Source organism: Neurospora crassa (genome assembly GCF_000182925.2).
Source record: "Neurospora crassa OR74A unplaced genomic scaffold supercont12.9, whole genome shotgun sequence".
NCBI classification, from domain to species: domain Eukaryota; kingdom Fungi; phylum Ascomycota; class Sordariomycetes; order Sordariales; family Sordariaceae; genus Neurospora; species Neurospora crassa.
This window is the reverse complement of record NW_011929460.1, coordinates 128,776-142,473: the sequence shown is the minus strand read 5'-3', so window position 1 is coordinate 142,473 and position 13,698 is coordinate 128,776. Positions and strand designations below refer to the sequence as shown.

Genomic DNA, 13,698 nt, shown 5'->3' with positions numbered 1-13,698 from the left:
ATTTAAAGTTTGAGAATAGATAAAGGCTAAAAAGCGCCCCCGAATCCCTAATTATTCGCTTTACTTTATAAAATTAAAGAATAATACTACTATCCTAAGGGAAACTTCGGTGGTAATTAGCTACTAGATAGTTCAATTAATCTTTCGCCCCTATATTTAAATTTAATAATCGATTTATACGTTAAAACTGCTACGAACCTTTATTAGAATTTCCTCTAATTTTACCCTATTTAAATATAATTCACCATCTTTCGGGTTTAAGGTTTAATACTTTTATTTAAATTTATCCGAATATATTAGGATTGGTCGATAATACGCTAAAGCTCTTACTTATATTTATTTTTATTATATATACGGGTTTTATACCTAAATACTTATATAAAACCTTAATTCTTTAGTCTATATTTTAAAACAAATTATTAATAATTATTATACTAGTATTCTTATAAATATATAAACCTTAGTCCTAGTAAGGGTATTACGCCCGGGGCTATAATACTCTTAGAGGAGTTATATTCCCCAAACCTTTATCCCTCTACTAAAACTGATATTAGCTTAAACTATCCTAAATATACTAATAAGAATACTGGATAATCGGAATAGTATAAGTCTAATTACAAACGCTTCCCTTTTAATAATTTTATATATTATTTAACCCTCTTTTTAAAGTGCTTTTCATCTTTCGATTACTCTACTTATATACTATTAATTTCTAGCTAGTATTTAGCTTTAGAAGAAATTTACTTCCTATTTTAAATAGTATTCCCAAACTATTCGATTTATTGAAGGAGCTTTATATTAGATTAGCATCCGACTATACGAGGCTCTCACCTTCTATAGCGCCCTATTCTAGGGGATTTAGAAGGTGCTTTACTAAAAGCTTCCTCTATAAATTATAATTTAGGCTAAAGCCAAATTTTAAATTTGAGCTATTGCCGCTTTACTCGCCGTTACTAGGGCAATCCCTATTAATTTCTTTTCCTCTATTTATTAATATATTTAAATTCAGTGGGTATTCCTACTTAATCCGAGGTCAACTTTAGAAATAGGGGGTTTTACAATAAGAACCCGCTGTACGATTATAGTAATATAGAATTACTATATTTAATATAATTAGCGAACCCGCTATTAATTTTAAGGGACTATAAATAGCCGTAAATCCCTAATGTAAATAGAATTTAATAATTGAAATAATACTTAAATAAATATATTTATTAGAATATTAGCAAGCGTAATATATATTTAAAGATTCGATAATTTACTAAATTCTACAATTTATATTACTTATTGTATTTCGTTACATTCTTTATCGATACTAAAATTAAGAGATCTGTTATTAAAAGTTTTAATTTATTTAAAAGTTTATTTAAAGAAATATAAAATATTAAGAATTTAATTTCGGTATTCCAGCGGGCAGCCTCCTACAAATAAGAAACTTAAGGATCCGGGAAGGCCCGAAGGCCTTTCCGGACTACTAACGCCGAAGTAACCGTATAAATAAAATTCGTAATAATTTATAGGAATTTTATAACTCTATAATAATCCCTCCGCTAATTTACTAATAGAAACCTTATTACAATTTTTACTTCCTTTAAATAACTAAATTTAAATAATTTTCCAGCCCTAAATAATCGTTACCAACCTCCTTAGACTAATCCGGAAACTTTATTAAGCTATTTAATTAATAGTAGTAACGGGCGGTATATATAAAGGGTAGGGACGTAATTAATATAAATTAATAATTTACGTTTATTAGGGATTCCTTATTAAAAAGTAATAATTGTAATACTCTATCCCTAATATAATATAATTTAATAAAATTACCCGGACCTTCTAGCTAAGGGAATATTTATTAACTATATTAATATAGTACGTATATAGCCTAAAATATTTAAAGGTATTATAAACCTATTATTACTTTAAATTTCTATTAGCTTAAACCGATAGTCCCTCTAAAAAGCCAGCGTACTACTAAAGTAATACAAATTATTTAGTAAATTAAAGTCTCGTTTATTATTGCAATTAAATAGATAAATTACTCTACTAATTAAGAACGGCTATATACTACTACCTATAAAATTAAGAAAGAGCTTTCAATTTATTAATCCTTATCGTATTTAAACCTAGTAAATTTCCCCGTATTAAATTAAATTAAACTATAAGCTCTACCCTTAGTAGTACCCTTCTATTAATTTCTTTAAATTTCAGCCTTACAACTATACTCCTCTAAGAGTCTAAATATTTTAATTTATTATAAGGTGCCGAACGGGTTAAAAAATAATACTGTCCGATCCCTAATTAGTATAGTTTATAGTTAAAACTACAATGGTATTTAATTATCTTTAATCCCCTAACTTTCGTTCCTAATTAATAAAAACATCCTTAATAAATACTTTTATAGTAGTTAGTCTTTAATAAATCTAAGAATTTCACCTCTAACAATTAAATACTAATACCCCCAACTATCCTTATTAATTATTATAGCAGTCCTAGAAACTAATAAAATAGAACTATATATCCTATTTTATTATTCTATACTAATATATTCGAATATAGGCCTTCTTTAAGCAATTTAATTTATTTATAATAAAAGTTCTAGTTCCCCAATATACTTAATAAAGGGTATATAGTTCTCTAAAAAAAAAGGCCCAACCTAATTAATATACGTAGTAAAGCGGACCGACGGGCTGAGCTTAAAGTTTAATTATAAACTTTTTAACCTCAATAACTTTAATATACACTATTAAAATTAAAATTACCGCGGCTATTAGCACTAGATTTACCCTCTAATTATTCTTCGTTAAGGGATTTAAATTATACTTATTTTAATTATAAGACTTAAAAGAGCCCTATATTAATATTTATTATTATTACCTCCCCGTATCGGGATTAGGTAATTTATATACCTACTACCTTCCTTAAATATAATAGCCGTTTCTCAAACTCCTTCTCCGGGGTCGAGCCCTAACCCTCCATTACCCATTATTACTATAACTAGCCAAAATCTAGCCGTTGAAAGTTAATAAGGCAAAAATTTAAATAAATTATTACTAGCGTAAGGCTATACAATTCGAAAAGTTATTATAAATTATTAATTAGCCCCGAAGGGTATTAGTTTTTAATCTAATAAATACACCCCTTCCAAAATCAAGGTTTTTAACATATATTAACTCTAGAATTACTACGGTTATCTATATAATAAAGTACTATTAAATAAACTATAATTAATTTAATAAACTATTTACAATTTCGTAATTTAATTACTTAAATTTAAATATATATAGTTTAATCTTTAAAATAAATATATAACTACTAATAGAATTAATTAAATAACTATTATACGCTTAGAAAGGCTAACTGCTTGTAAGCGAACAGAAGAATTTATAAAATTACAAAGGTAGGCGGTCCGAAGTTCGTATAGTAGGGCCGAACTTACTTTAAAATATATATTTACTTTCCCCTCCTAAATTCCCTAAAGCATAGTCGGTAGGAGGATAGGAGAGTATAAAACGCTTTTCGTATACTATTTATACGCTTTAAAAGGAGGCCTAATATAGAAGGTTCTACCCGAAGGCTTCCTTAACTAACCAGTACCCCCGGCGGTTTATAAATAAATTTAATTAATAGCCAATTATCTATAAAGCCTACCCCTCGGTACTTATAGGGTACTCCCTAGCGCTTATAGGATTTTCTTAAATATTATCCAATAAAAGTAAAACCCTTATTAAAATAATATTAAAATAGTTCGTACTATTAATATTAATTCTCTAATAAATTGTAGGAAACTATATAATAATAACGTTTTATAAATTAAAACTTAATTTCCTTTACAAATTACCGTAGGAAAGTACCTAAGCTATAAGCTAGAATAACCCTCCTATAAAAGGCTTCTAAATAGAGTAAGCCTTATACATTCTTACCTATACTTATAAAAAGGAGCTAAAGGTAGGAACAACCAAATAATTTTACCACTCGCTTTTTCCTATTATTCTCCGCCGCTCCTTCTTATATACCCTCCGACCTTAAATTTAGAGATAGTATAGCCCGACGGTCTAAATCGTAACTTTTTAATTCCTACGAAATTCCCTAATATAGGAAATTTTAAAAATCAATTTATAGCCACCTAGCTACCTAATTAGGTCGTACCTTCTTAAGAATCTCGCTCTAAATTTATAAAGACTATACCTTCCTCGTTAAATTAATTACACTTTCCTTACTTACCCGGTTATTCCTACTTACCCTACACTCAATAGATACTACCCGCCTACTACTTTTTTCTTTTTAACTTTAATTTTACCTTTCTTATATAGGCCCATTGTACTTACTCTATAATTTTTATTTACCTTATATTTAATAAACACTACCTATTTACAATTTTCCTTTTTAAAACTTCAGTTTCTAAAGGTCGATTACACCTTCCTTACCTACCTAGTCGTTCTTGCCTACCTTATACTTAGTAAGTACTACCCTTTACTACCTTTCCTTCTTCTACCTTTTTAACTTCAACCGCGCCTTTCTTATATAAAGTAGATATACTTACCCTATAGCGTTTATTTAAACTACGTTTTTACTAAATAAAAAACTAACTACTTTTTATTTTCCTTAATATAATTTATAATATTTTATAACTATACTAAAAGTATTTATATTACTCTTATTTTTTTCTTTTTATATTTACTAATTCAACCTTCTTTATTAATATATTAACTTCAATATATCTTCTCTACCTATACAATTAAAGCTACTTAATACCCTACTTACTTTACTAATTATTTATACCCCTTAAATTCTATTACCCTTCTTCTTCTATTACTTTTAAAATTTCTTTTTTTTTTTTCTTTTTTTCTTCTTTTTCTTCTTTCCTACTATCAATTATTTACCTGCCCTTCCCTAACAATTTATTTAAAACCGTATAGGTTCTAATTAATCGATTTAATCGCTTCCAAATACCTTCTTCTTCTTATATTTATAAAAAAAACCTCTACCCTTATTATAATCCGGCTCCTACTACTCTAAAAGTGTTTATTTACTTTATAAACGCCCTTACCTAATAAAGATTTAGAAGTAGAATAAGAGGACGAAAAGAAGAATAAAAAGAAAAAGAAAGGAAGAAGCTTACTAAGGGGGCAAGACATTACAAAAGTAAAAAGGTAGAAGGAAAGTAAGAAAAATATATATAAAAAAAAAAAAAAAAAAAAAAAAAAAAAAAAAAAAAAAAAAAAAAAATAAAGAAAAGAAGAATAAGAACCTTCTTTATTTTATTTATATATTAATCATATTACTTTTTTATCCTTATATAAATATAATATAAAAGAAGGGAATGGAGGGGGGTTTAGAGGTATAAGGAAAGAAATATTAAGAGAGGAAAGCCTTAAAAAGAGGTTAAAAGTTAAAAAGAAAAAAGAAAAAGGAAGAGAAAAGAAAAAAAGGACTAAAACGAAGGAAGACGGAGAGGAAAGGAAAGGGAGGAGGAAGAGTAATAAAGAGGATAAAAGTAGGAAGAAGAAAGAGGGAGGAGAAAAAGAAGAAAGAAAAAAAATAAATAAATAAAAAAGGAAAAGAAAAAGAAGAAAGAAATTTTCGCTCCCCCCCTAAAGATTAAACCATTTCTAGCCTAAATAGCCTACCTACCGCCTCGCCTACCTAAAAATTAAAAAAATAACTTCCCCCTTTATACCTTTACCTTATATAAAAATACAATCCTATATAACCTTTTCCTACCTACCCTACTATATTTTTTAATAAAAAGGCTATAAATACTTTTATTTAATTACGTAGCTTCTTTACTTATTTACCCCCTCCTACTACTACCCTACTCTTTCCTTTAATAAACCCCTCCTAATAAGAGTTAAAAAGTAACCCCTTAGCCCCCCCAAACCTCTTAGTCCTTCTTACCTACCCTATATAAACCCTCGCCCTTACCTTCCTAATATAATTACTATTTATATAAAAATTCTATACTTAAACGCGCCTACTTACCCTATATATCTAACCCGCCTAGACGTACTTACTTACCCTCTCTTCTCTACACTACCTTATATAATTCGAATATACTTACCTACCTAGCGCTATACTTAACCTAATTATAAATATATTTATTTATTTAAAATTGTAAATTTACCCAAAAATTATTCGCCTACCCAATCGCTCCTACCCCGCTGCCACTCGGTTAATCGCTCTTACCTACCCTATTTACTATAATTATTAAGATTTATAAAGGCCCGGCCTAGCCGTACCTACGTATATTACGCCGGTTAACGCTTCCTTAAATATATATTATATATAATTACCGAACCTTCTATAAATTAACTATTAGTACGATAAACCCTTTATACCCGGCCTACCCGCACTCCTAAAGTAATATTATTTAAACTTAAGAAATACTAAATTTAATTAAATCCCTTTCCTATCCCTATTTACCCTATACTTTCCTTCTAGCAAAGCGCTTTCGCCCTCTCGGGCTTTAATAATTAAATCTCGAGGGAACCCCTTAGTAAATACCTATTTATTAGGTAGACCCTTCTATTAGGAAATTTAAGCGAAGGAGGGCTTACCCTTAGTAGATTGTAATAATAAAATTACTCTACTATTTATAAGACCCTTTTATATATTTAAATTATTTATAAAGGATTTAATCTAATGCGTATTAAAATTATAATATACAAATTACTACTAGCTACTTTAAAGCTAATAAAGGAATTGCCTACTAAAATATAAAGCCGGAACCTATTCTTATATATCTATAATATACTAGAGGTATTATTATATTCTAATATAGATTCTAATTTAGAGGCGTTCAACTATTATCTAATAAATAGTAGCGTTATAGTACTACCCGGTTGGACAATTGTAAAAACTAATTATTTAAATAAATAGTTCCTTTTATACTAAACTTAATTACTATTATAATAAAATTATTAATAGGGTAAAACTAACCTATTTTACAATAATCTAAACTTAATTTATATTCTCTATTAATAAGTAAATAATTTAATATTTACTAAATTCTATTTTAATATAATAGGAAGAACCGATATTAAAGGATTAAAAAGCAATGTCGCTATAAACGCTTAGCTGCTATAAGTTAATTATTCCTATAGTAACTTTTCTAGCACCTCTAACCTCAAATTTTAAAGGACTAAAGAATTAATAGGCTATATTTTTATAATTTATATTTATACTAAAAATTAAAATTAAAGGGACTTTTACCCTTTTATTCTACTAGAGATTTCTATTCTCTATAAGCCCCCCTTAAGATACCTACATTATAATTTAATAAATATACCGCCCTAATTAAACTCCCCACTTAATAATATCTTTAACCCGGGTCGGCCCGCGAAGGACCTTAAAATTAGAAATTGGACGAAAATCCAACCCCGCTTAATTAAATAAGTAAAAAAATAATAGGAGTAGTAGTATTTTATTAGCGCCGAAGCTCCTACCTATTCTATACCTCCTATATCTTTTTACAATATTAAATTAAAGTTAAATTTAATAGGATCTTCTTTCCCTACTAATTCTACTAAATCCGTTCCCTTAATTATAGTTTCGTTAAATAGTAAATAGGGATAATAGGAATTTCGTTAATTTATTTATATGCGTTACTAATTAAATAATAAAGTATTTGGTTATTTTAAGAGAATTATAGTTACTCTTACCGTTTACTTACACTTAATTAAATTTCTTTATTTTAATATTTAAAATACTAAGTAGAAATTATATTATATTAATATTACTTTTTAACTATTGTAATACTATATTTTAATTAAATAATTAAATTCCCTCTATCCGTACTAGTTCTAAATTAGTTATTAAACGTACGCCGGATAATTAAAGTCTATTAAGAGCTTTTATACCCGAATACTAAAAACCGCTAACTAATTACCCGGCTAATAGCAATCTACTCCTAGAGCGTTTACTTAAAACCCGACGTACCTAACCCTTAAAGCTAATCCTTTTCCCGAAATTATAGATCTATTTTACCGACTTCCTTTATTTATATTATTCTATTAACTAAAAGCTATTTACCTTAGAGACTTACTATAATTATAAATATAATCTAATATAAGAATTATTCCCTTCCGTAGATTTTTAAAGAACGTTAAGAGCGTACCGGACTTAATAAAAGTATTGGGCTCTTCCGGCTATTAAACCCTATCTCTAAATAAATTATTTTTAAAGTAATAAATTATTAAAAAAAAAAGAGAATTCTACCCGGGGCCCCCACTATTATTTCTATATTCAATTACGTTACTATACAAAACTTACATTTAAGTACTAGAATATTAACCGGCTTCCCTTTCGCTATATAGGGTATAAATACCCCTTTAAAATAGAATTTCCCTATAGTTTAAAATCGACTAACCTATATCCAACCGCTATTTATATAGAACCTTTCCCTACTTCGGTCCTTCAAATTCTTATTAAAATATTTACTACTATTATTAAAATCTATACTAAAGGCCGTTCGACCCGGACTCACGCCCTAAACTTCATTACTAACCTCTACGGCCGCCTATTCCTTAGGATATTATTTTTACCCTAAGGGCGGGGTATAGGTAGGACGCTTAAACGCTATTTATTTTTAAGGCTAATATATTTAATAAATAAATTATTATATAATCCTTAATAAATTCCAACTTTTATAGCCACCGTCCTACTATTAAAATATACTAATACTTTTTATAATATTTAATAAACGTCTACTCTAGCACTTTAACCCCGCGTTCGGTTTATTCCACATTACTAATTTTACTTACTAAAAATAGCCTACTAATATTAATACATTCGAATACCTATATTCAATTAAATAATAAGAGTTTCTTATATATTTAAAGTTTAAGAATAAATAAAGGTTAAAAAGCGCCCCCGAATCCCTAATTATTCGCTTTACTTTATAAAACTAAAGAATAATACTACTATCCTAAGGGAAACTTCGGCGGTAATTAGCTATTAGATAGTTCAATTAATCTTTCGCCCCTATATTCAAATTTAATAATCGATTTATACGTTAAAACCGCTACAAACCTCTATTAGAGTTTCCTCTAATTTTACCCTATTTAAATATAGTTTACTATCTTTCGGGTTTAAAATTTAACGCTCTTACTCAAATCTATCCGAATATATTAAAATCGGTCAATAATACGCCGAAACTCTTACCTACATTTACTTTCATTATATATACAGATTTTACACCCAAATACTTATATAAAACCTTAACTCCTTAATCCGTATTTCAAAATAGGTTATTAATAACTATTATACTAGTATTCTTATAAATGTACGAACCTTAATCCCGGTAAAAATATTACGCCCGGGGCTATAATACTCTTAGAGGAGCTATATTCCCCGGACCTTTATCCCCCTACTAAAATTAATATTAGTTTAAACCGTCCCGAATATACTAATAAGAATACCGGATAATTGGAATAGCGCAAGTCTAATTATAAATACTTCCCTTTTAATAATTTTATATACTATTTAACCCTCTTTTTAAAATACTTTTTATTTTTTAATTACTCTATTTATATACTATTAATCTTTAGCTAGTATTTAGCTTTAGAAGAAATTTACCTCCTATTTTAAATAGTATTCCTAAATTATTCGATTTATTAAAGGAGCTTTATATTAAATTAATATCCGACTATATAGGGCTCTTACCCTCTATAGCGCTCCGTTCTAAGGGATTTAGAAGGTACTTTACTAAAAGTTTCCTTTATAAATTATAATTTAGGCCGAAGTTAAATTTTAAATTTAAATTATTACTGCTTTATTTACTATTATTAGGGCAATCCTTATTAGTTTCTTTTCCTCCGTTTATTAATATATTTAAGTTTAGTAAATATTCCTACTTAATCCGAGGTCAATTTTAGAAATAAAGGGTTTTATAGTAAGAACCTGCTGTATAACTATAGTAATATAAAATTACTATATTCGGTATAATTAATAAGCCCGCTATTAATTTTAAAGGATTGCGGATAATTGCGGATCCTTAATGTAAATAGAGTTTAATAGTTAAAATAACGTTCGAATAAATATATTCGTTAGAATATTAGCGAGCGTAATATACGTTTAAAAATTCGATAATTTACTAAATTCTATAATTTATATTATTTATTATATTTCGCTACGTTCTTTATTAATATTAGAATTAAGAGATCCGTTATTAAAAATTTTAATTTATTTAAAAGTTTACTTAGAGAGATATAAAATATTAAGAGTTTAGTTTTAATATTCCGGCGGGTAGCCTCCTATAAATAGGAGACCCGAGGATCCGGGAGGGCCCGAAGGCCTTTCTGGACTACTAGCGCTAAAGCAACTATATAAATAAGATTCGCGATAGTTTGTAGGAGTTTTACAATTCTATAATAATTCTTCTACTAATTTACTAACGGAGACTTTATTATAATTTTTACTTCCTCTAAATAATTGAGTTTAGATAGTTTTCCGGCCCTAGGTAGTTGTTACTGACCTCCCTAGGCTAATCCGGAAACTTTACTAAGCTATTTAATTGGTAATAGCAATAGGTAGTATATATAAAGGGTAAGGATATAATTAATATAAGTTAATAATTTATATTTACTAGGGATTCCTTATTGAAGAGTAATAATTGTAATACTCTATTCCTAGTATAATACAATTTAATAAGATTACCCGGACCTTCCAACTAAGGGAGTATTCGCTAATTATATTAGTATAGCGTATATACGGCTTAGAATATTTAAGGGTATTATAAACCTATTATTACCTTAAATTTCTATTGGTTTAAGCCGATAGTCCCTCTAAAAAGCTAGCGTATTACTAAAGTAATACGGGCTATTTAGTAGGTTAAAGTCTCATTCGTTATTGTAATTAAATAAATAAATTACTCTATTAACTAAGAATAATTATATACTATTACCTACGAAATTAAGAAAGAGCTCTCAATCTATTAATCCTTATTATATTTAGACTTAGTGAGTTTCCTTGTATTAAATTAAATTAAGCCGCAGGCTCCACCCTTAGTAGTGCCCTTCCGTTAATTTCTTTAAATTTCAGCCTTACAATTATATTCCTTTAGGAGCCCAAACATTTTAATTTATTATAAAGTACTAAACGGGTTAAAAAATAATACTATTTAATCCCTAATTAGTATAATTTATAGTTAAAATTACAATAGTATTTAATTATCTTTAATCCCTTAATTTTCGTTCCTGATTAATAAAAATATCCTTAGTAAATACTTTCGCAATAATTAATCTTCAATAAATCCAAGAATTTTACTTCTAATAATTGAATATTAATACCCCCGACTATCCTTATTAATTATTATAGCGGTCTTAGAAATTAATAAAATAGAATTATACGTCCTATTCTATTATTCTATATTAGTACATTCAAATATAGGCCTTCTTTAAATAATCTAATTTATTTATAATAAAAGTCCTAATTCCCCGATACACCTAATAAAGGATATACGGTTCTCTAAAAAAAAAGGCCCAACCTAATTAGTATACGTAGTAAGGCGGACCGACAGGCCGAGCCTAAGGTTCAATTACAAACTTTTTAACCTTAATAATTTTAATATATACTATTAGAACTAGAATTACCGCAATTACTAATACTAGACTTACCTTCTAATTATTCCTCGTTAAGGGATTTAAATTATACTTATTCTAATTACAAAACCCAAAAGAGCCCTATATTAATATTTATTATTACTACCTCCCCGTATCGGGATTAGGTAATTTATACGCTTATTACCTTCCTTAAATATAGTAGCCGTTTCTTAAGCTCCTTCTCCAGGGTCGAGCCTTAACCCTCCGTTACTTATTATTACTATAATTAGCTAAGACCCAACCGTCGAAAATTAATAGGGCAGAAATTTAAATAAACTATCGCTAGCGTAAAGCTATACAATTCGAAAAATTATTATAAATTATTAGTTAGCCCCGAAGGGCATTAGTTTTTAATTTAATAAATACACCCCTTCCGAAATCGGGGTTTTTAGCATATATTAGCTCTAGAATTACTATAGTTATCTATATAGTAAGGTACTATTAAATAAATTATAATTAATTTAATAAGCTATTTGCAATTTCGCAGTTTAATTACTTAAATTTAAATATATATAGCTTAATCTTTAAAATAAGTATATAACTACTAATAGAATCAATTAAATAATTATTATACGTTTAAAAAGGCTAACCGTTTGTAAATAAGTAGAAAAGTTTATAAAATTATAAAGGTAAACAGTCCGAAGCTCGTATAGCAGGGTTGAATTTACTTCGAAATATATATCTACTTTCCCTTCCTAAATTCTTTAAAGCGCAATCGGTAGGAGGACGGGAGAGTATAAAACGCCTCTCGTATACCGCCTATACGCCCTAAAAGGAGGCTTAATATAGAAGGTTCTGCCCGAAGGCTTCTTTAATTAATTAATACCCCCGGCGGCTTATAAATAAATTTAGCTAGCGGCTAATCATTTATAGAACCTACCCCTCAGTGCTTATAAAATACTCCTTAGCGCCTATAGAATCTTTTTAAATACTATTCGGTAGAAGTAGAGCCCTTATTAGAATAGTACTAAAGTAATTCGTACTATTAATATTAATTCTCTAGTAAATTATAAGGAGCTATATAATAATAACGCTCTATAAATTAGAATTTAATTTCTTTTATAAATTACTGTAGGAAGGTACCTAAATTATAAGCTAGAGTAGCCCTCCTATAAAAAGCTTCTAAATAGAATAAGCCCTATATATTTTTACCTATACCTATAAAAGGGAATTGGAGGTAAGAATAATTAAACAATCTTACTATTCGCTCTTTTTTATTACTCTCCGCCGCTCTTTCTTATATACCTTCCAACTTCGAATTTAGGAATAGTGCAGCCCAACGGTCTAAGCTACAATTTTTCAATTCCCGTGAAATTCCCTAATATAAAAAATTTTAAAAATCGACTTATAACTACCCAACTACCTAATTAAATCGTACCTTCTTAGGAATCTCGCTCCAAATTTATAAAAACTACACCTTCCTCGTTAAATTAGTTACACCTTCTTTACCTACCCAATTATTCCTACCTACCCTATACTTAGTAGGTACTACCCGCCTATTACTTTTTTTTTTTCAATTTTAATTTTACTTTTCTTATATAAGCCCGTCGTACCTACCCTATAATTCTTACCTACCCTATACTTAATAAGCGCTACCTACTCGCAATTTTCCTTTTTAAAATTTCAATTTCCAAAGGTCGATTACGCCTTCCTTACCTACCCGGTCGTTCTTACCTACCTTATACTCAATAAATACTACCCTTTACTACCTTTCCCTCTTCTACCTTTTTAACCTCAACTACACCTTTCTTATATAAAGCAAACGTACCTACCCTACAGTATCTACTCAAACTACATTTCTACTAAGTAAAAAACTAACTACTTTTTATCTTCCCTAATATAATTTATAATATCTTATAATTATACTAAAAGTATTTATATTACTCTTATTTTTTTCTTTTTATATTTACTAATTTAACCTTCTTTATTAATATACTAACCTCAATATATCCTCCCTACCTATATAACCAAAGCTACTTAACACCCTACCTACTCTACTAACTATTTATACCCCCTAAATTCTACTACCCTTCTTCTTCTACTACTTTTAAAATTTCTTTTTTTTTTTTCTTTTTTTCTTCTTTTTCTTCTTTCCTACTAT

At 28.2% G+C, this 13,698-nt stretch overlaps 6 non-coding genes across 6 annotated transcripts; all 6 read right to left on the bottom strand.

Moving 5' to 3' along the window:
- Nucleotides 1–1,174, bottom strand: NCU15807 (the record flags this gene model as incomplete). The annotated part of the gene is made up of 1 exon (XR_898119.1): nucleotides 1–1,174. It is a non-coding gene; the product is annotated as a 28S ribosomal RNA (ribosomal RNA).
- Nucleotides 1,175–1,191: 17 nt separating this feature from the next.
- On the bottom strand, nucleotides 1,192–1,345 carry NCU17402. The gene has a single exon (XR_898118.1). It is a non-coding gene; the product is annotated as a 5.8S ribosomal RNA (ribosomal RNA).
- Nucleotides 1,346–1,536: 191 nt separating this feature from the next.
- Nucleotides 1,537–3,325, bottom strand: NCU15805. Its single transcript, XR_898117.1, has one exon. It is a non-coding gene; the product is annotated as an 18S ribosomal RNA (ribosomal RNA).
- Nucleotides 3,326–6,694: 3,369 nt separating this feature from the next.
- On the bottom strand, nucleotides 6,695–10,003 carry NCU15804. Its single transcript, XR_898116.1, has one exon. It is a non-coding gene; the product is annotated as a 28S ribosomal RNA (ribosomal RNA).
- Nucleotides 10,004–10,020: 17 nt separating this feature from the next.
- Nucleotides 10,021–10,174, bottom strand: NCU17399. The gene has a single exon (XR_898115.1). It is a non-coding gene; the product is annotated as a 5.8S ribosomal RNA (ribosomal RNA).
- Nucleotides 10,175–10,379: 205 nt separating this feature from the next.
- Nucleotides 10,380–12,151, bottom strand: NCU15802. The gene has a single exon (XR_898114.1). It is a non-coding gene; the product is annotated as an 18S ribosomal RNA (ribosomal RNA).
- Nucleotides 12,152–13,698: the final 1,547 nt, after the last annotated feature.